The sequence below is a fragment of the Lipotes vexillifer genome, unplaced genomic scaffold (genome assembly GCF_000442215.2).
Source record: "Lipotes vexillifer unplaced genomic scaffold, Lipotes_vexillifer_v1.1 scaffold306, whole genome shotgun sequence".
NCBI classification, from domain to species: Eukaryota; Metazoa; Chordata; class Mammalia; order Artiodactyla; family Lipotidae; genus Lipotes; species Lipotes vexillifer.
This window is the reverse complement of record NW_006789814.1, coordinates 3,116,772-3,123,111: the sequence shown is the minus strand read 5'-3', so window position 1 is coordinate 3,123,111 and position 6,340 is coordinate 3,116,772.

The window sequence follows — 6,340 nt, the reverse complement described above, 5'->3', positions numbered from 1 at the left end:
TGCATTTTTAAAAATAACTCTTAAAGAATGAAAAAGCATTTTTGGCCTGAGGGCCATAAAAAAGGCAGGGCTTTGGCTAGCAAGCCAGGAGTTTGCTAAGCCCTGCTCTAGACTAAGGGTCCATGGTGTGGAGGCAAAAAGCTTAGCAAAGACATATGGGATGACAGGAAAAGATATGCCAGATCCTCAAGCATTCTTCACCAGACAAAGGACCAGCCTGGGGACATAGCTTGGATCGAGGGCTTGAAGAGACAGTCATAAGACTGGGAGGCAGACAGAGAGAACAGACTTGTGGTTACCAAGGGAGAGGGGTGGGTGGGGGAGGGGTGGACTGGGAGTTTGGGATTAGCAGGTGCAAATAGTATATATAGGATGGATAAACAACAAGGTCCTACCATGTAGCACATGGAACTATATGCAATACTCCGTGATAAATCATAATAGAAAAGAATATGAAAAGGAATGTATATATATGTATAACTGAATCACTTTGCTGTACAGCAGGAATTAACACAACATTGTAAATAACTATACTTCAGTAAAAAAATTAACTTAAAAAAATCAAGTTCTATTGCTAAAGGAGGGAAGAATGGATACTTTTTGGCAACTAGCAATCTCTGCCACAGTTTTATACCACATCCCTTGGCTTGGCTGTTTTTAAGTTAAATCAGCATTCTTGTCATCTTGCCTAGCTGGTTCTATTTTGCATTTCTCTTCCAACATCCCTAACACAACATTGTAAATCAACTACATTTCAGTAAAATAAATTAAAAAAAAAAAAGACTGGGAGGCAGGAATTCTCAGGCTCAAAGATGAGGTCCACCTCATTCATATGAGACTGTAAAGCAAAACCACCCTAATACACTGCTACTGGATTCCTGACTGTCAAAATTCGTGTGATAATAAATGTTTGTTGTTTTAACCAAAAAAAAAAGTCCAGATAAGAGCTCTGGCTGGCTTGGCCTTCCATGGCTAAGGGAACCGAGAACCTCCTGTGACTAGCCAACCCTGAGGTACTTCTGAGACCCTAGGCTTCATGCCCACAGGAAGGAGGGAAGGGCCTCCTCCCCAGCGCCCATCTTAGACACAACCCTGGAGGACTGCGGACTAGAGAGATCGTCCCTCTGAGAGGAACCAAGGGCCCTGCATTGACCAACCCCTGATCTTACTCCCGACCAGGGAAGGGAGTTCTTGGTGTTGGTACCCAGCACACCAGTGGGCCTCTGGGCATTGATGCTCATTCTGCTTATCCATTTTCCGAGGGGGAACATTTATGGTAGGAATCCTGTTCCTTTTCCTCCATTCTATACTGGGTGCCTTTGGGAGTATATAACAACTTTTACTCATAGGTTGCTGGGCCATGAGGAGACACACTGGGCCTGATGAGAGGATATTAACACATCACCAAGCGACCCTGGAGTGGTTGTGACTTCAGGGTGTGTACCTCCCAGGAAGGGGTTGGTTCATTTCATGAATGTATAAGAATTTTTAAACTTCTTATAAAGTTGTGCATGGATCTAGACAGCAAAGGGACGGACTTGAGCAGATAATCTGGTTGCCCAGCTCACAGTCAATCCCCTCTTTTCTTTCCTAATAGTGTGGTTCATAAGTCTATCCCTCACTGAAGGAATTTGACCCCCAGCTCGGAGGTCAATGCTAAGCATGGTAATTTAATCACCTCTGCCAGTGATTGGGTTAAGCGTGAAAACTGGAATCCTCAAGCCAATGACACCAGGGAGTGTTTGCTAAAGGGCTTCTTGGAAATCTCTTCTTGTTCCTAATAAAACACCTAGAAAAAAGACAGTTCCTTCTTACCTGATTAAACCAGGGGATGGATGGCAACATTTTCTACCAGCCAGATAGTACTGAAGGCTTTGCAGGCCATGTGAATTGGGTGGTAACTCTGCCACTATAGCGTGGAGGTATCCATACACAGTATCTAAACAAACAGGCGTGCCTATGTTCCAACAAAACCTTCTTTATGGACACTGACATTTCAATTGCATATAATTTTCATGTGTCACCAACTACTATTTTTCTTGTCACCTTTTTCGGGGGGAAATTGGGACTAAAATAGTCTAGATCAGAGCAGGGACTAAGTTTATCACGATGTACCTGACACCTAGCCCAGTGCTTATGCCATAATTTGTACACAAATATTTGGTGAATAAATATTTACAAAATCCTTGTGATGAATTGACCCCTTTATCATTATAAATATTTATGTACCCAACATCGGAGCAACTGTATAAAGCCAATATTAATAGATGTGAAGGGAGAAATTAGACAGCAATACAGTAATAGTAGGGGACTTCCATACCCCACTGTCAACAATGGATAGATTATCTCGACAGAAAATCAATATGGAAACATTGGATTTGAGCTACATTTTAGAGCAACTGGACCTGATAGAACATTCCATCCCACAGCAGCAGAATACACTTTCTTCTCGAGTGTACATGGAACATTCTCCTGGATAAACCATATGTTACGCCACAAATATTTGATGAATGAATGATAGGTTAATTTCCTGACTGGAAGAAATATAAAATTGAGTCCTCTGGGGTGATCACTATCCAATTGCCACATGGAAAAAAAACAAAAAATCTAGAAACACAAAGAATATGGACAGCAACCCCTGTGTGGAGACAAGGAAATGTGGGTTCCCGAGATAGAGAGCTTTTACTACTTTGGGCATTCCTTAGGTTAAAATGAAAGCTCTCTCTCTCTGGTTGAATTTTTCTTCCTTCCTTCCTTCCTTCCTTCCTTTCTCTCTCTCTCTTTTTTTTTTTTCTGGAGAGTGCGCTATTACAATAGTCTTATTTTCATCATCACCAAACTCTTTAAAGCAAAAGTCTTGTTAAATACAAACCGAACAGGACCGGCTACATAACTTGCAGAGACCATCACAAAATGCAAATGTGGGGCTGTTTGTCCAAATATCATTAAGAATTTTAAGACAGTGCTAGCAGATCATTAACCAAGCATGGGGCCCTTCAAGGTGTTGGCTCCTGTGCCACTGCCAGTCATTCGTCCAGGAAGCTGGCCCATGAAAGCAGCAGAGGGAGTGGGAAATTGTCCTATGGCCAATTGTCAGATATCCCTGGCTCACTGTAAAAGCCACATGTTATGACCTTGATGAGAAATCAAATGACCTCTTGCCACTCCAGACACCAGCTTCTTCCTCCAGATACTGGCACCGCTGGGAACATTCGAGTCCGTTGCTCCGGGCAATTTGGTTTTAAACTTTATTTTTCAATGTACAGTTTCAGATTATACAAAACATAGAAAATGGACTACTTTAAAGGCACATTAAGTAGAAAGTATCTAACTACCCTAAAATCACATTTGTCCCCCGACCAAGATTCAAACTTAACCTCTACGCCTTTCCCTAGCATCTCCCCATCACCACTGCCCCCCAATATACAAAACTATCCAACTTGCTGTATTGTAAGTAACCTTTCAACTATTAGCAAGTTTAGTAATTCCCACCCAGGCAGATTTTAAATGATGCTACAGCTTCTATTCAAGCTACCGTGTTTAGTTGTGCTTACGTATGGGCTTGGGGGTCTAGGTTTCATCGTCACCAGTGAATATAGAGCATGCTAGGACTTCAGCCTGACTAGGGATGCGCACAGGCACACAACCCATAGCAGAGTGTGTGGCAGGGTGGGGGGATGTCTCCAATTTCCCTGTATTCAGGTATGAACAACATTCACGCAGAGCAACAAATCAAGCCTTCTCCAAACTCATTTGAACAGAGACCCGAAGTAATTTTAATGCAAGTAACAAAAATGAGTTAGTCTGTCTCCATCCATAGCCCCTCAAATGAACGAATTACAGTACTTTATAAAAATGTCCTAAAATATGCAAACTATAGTTCCCTCAAATGCAGTTGTTACCGGTAATATATTTGGTCCTAATATTCGCTTATTGGATGTCTTAGCTAATCGTCTTTGTTGTTGTCTGTGAATAACTGATCATAAGCACCAAGTGAGGCTGAACCTACTGACGGGTAAGAAGGCTGGGTATTTTCTCGCTCATGCCATCCCCTCTCCCACCTCCCCAGGGCACGTCACACCACAGGGGGAAAGGCAGCACTCCTGTTTCGCAAAAAGCCCCGGCATCACAGATGGATGTGGGCACTGAATGCTAAACAGTAGTGGAGACCAGCCAGGAAAATCCATGGGTCATTTCAGATACCCACTCCTGAAGTTTTTGGGGGATGGAAATTCATGCATTGCTTGGGGATAAGGCTTTCCAGATTTCTGGTTCTAAGGGGTTTTGTTTGTTTCCATTGTGACTACCAGGGAATTATAGAAAAGCCGCCTGAGCAGAAAGCTTGGGGCACTTAGAACCACCTTCCTCCACGAGGTATACGTAGCATCCTGCCAACTCCAGGGGTGTGAGCCGCACTCCTACCCAAAACAGGAGTAATGACAGTTTTCCACTGAGGCAAGAAGTGACCATTTGTCCTGCCTCTGGCCCCATGTGCCCCTGTACTGTGCTGGTGGCCTCTCTGTGGGAGGGGCCCTGTCTCAGGCAAGATGTCTGGATTTGCTTGCCCCTGTGTTTTCAGAGCCTTGCACAGTGCTTGGAACACAGTAAGCATTTAATATTTTGTTGAAGCTGAATGAATGAATGAGTGAATGGGTAGTTGGAGAGAAAACCCAATCCGGCACTAAAGAGGTATCCACGGTGGCCCTAAACAACTCAAACCAGGCATTTCCCCAGCTCCACTGGAACTGCACTGAGGGCAAACCATTGCCCCACGTAGCAGAAGGTCATTTACATGGTGCCAGTGCTGACATGCGCAGACGGGTCCCAGGCGCACCTCCCAGCAGCAGGCTCACGACACACAAAGGAAAGGACAGTGAGGTGCAAAGAGCTTCTCCCGTAGGCACTTCCCGAGGTCCCCCCATTGCCACACACCTCACAGCACTGAGGACCAGCTCCCCAGAGCCCTACCCCTCCGTACAGTCTCTGAAGCCCTGGCAGCACTTACCCAGACCCTAGCAGGCAGAATCCCCCGAGAGATGCTGTACCCACTTTACCCACTGAAGTTTGAGAACCACGGCAATCTGGGACCCTCCCAGGGCTTTGTTCGCTGTCAGGACCCTGGGCCCCTCCAGGAAAGGAAGTGTTCTCCGGGTGTAACGCACACAGCACCGCCCCATCAATGCCACCTTGCTCGGGCTGAGTGGAGTGATATTTAGGCTGATTTAAATCCTAAATGCTTTTAACAGGCAGGCATAGGGCAGGTACCCTCCTGCCCACCCACGGGCCTCTCTTCTGAATCCTTGGTTGTGTTCTCTGCAGCCTTCACTGCTCTTTGTAATTCATTTTTCTAATTCGTTTTTAATCTGTCTCCTCTGCTAGACAATGAGTCCCACGAGAGAGACTGTCTCAACATGGTTTCCCCTGTGCCTGGCATAAGCATCCCATCATTTATGTTGACGGATGAACGAAGGAATGGTGAATGGTCCTCTGAGGCTCCAGAAATGGGGGTTAGTAGAGGCCAGGCAGTCTTGAAGGCAGGCCAGGAAGAGAAGGAAAAGGCCTTCTGAATTCGGGTAGGGAGGAGGCTGCACCCCCATCCCAGGGTGTCTGGCTATCGGGATCAAGGCCTGGGACTGGAGTTTGGGTGGTCCAGATGTGAGCAGCTGTGCAAGAGACAGTGAACAATGAATAGCTGATGGAGGCCAAGGTTTGGGCCTCCAGTGGCGTCTAGACCCACCTCCCCATCTTGACATGATGAGATCTTTAACATTTGTGAGGCAGCTCTGCTCACCTGGCCCTGGGACCGTGGTCCTCAATCTTAAGGCACCTGAGCATCACCAAGGAGCTTGTTAGAAATGCAGGTTCCCTGGCCCCATCCCTGAAGACTCTGATTGTGTAGGTCTAGGGAGGGACCCTGATGGCCTGCATTTTACTAGGGGTCACATGCTGAGATTCGGGTGAGCCTAAATCTGAAACCCAGGTTAAAGCTCACCTTCCCTAAGGCAAGCAGGTGACTCTGTCAGCAAATCTGGGTGGCACTTTCTGGACCCAGCCCATTACAGGAGGGTCGTGGCTGTGGTCTGGATGTAGACAGAACACCAGGGGCTATACCTGTTTCTCATGTGGAACTTGGCTAAACATCTGAGGAGGTTTCCTCCCTTACCTGGACCCCCCCATCACTCCACCTTCTACCACTAACACAGAGAGATTCAGGAAGAAGAGCTGAGGGGAGGGAGGCTCAGCATAGCCCAAACCTAGGGGAAGATGTCCCCCGAGACCTGGCTTTCTTGCCTCTTGTCACATCACATTACATCCTCATGGTTAAGAAAGATCCTGCTGA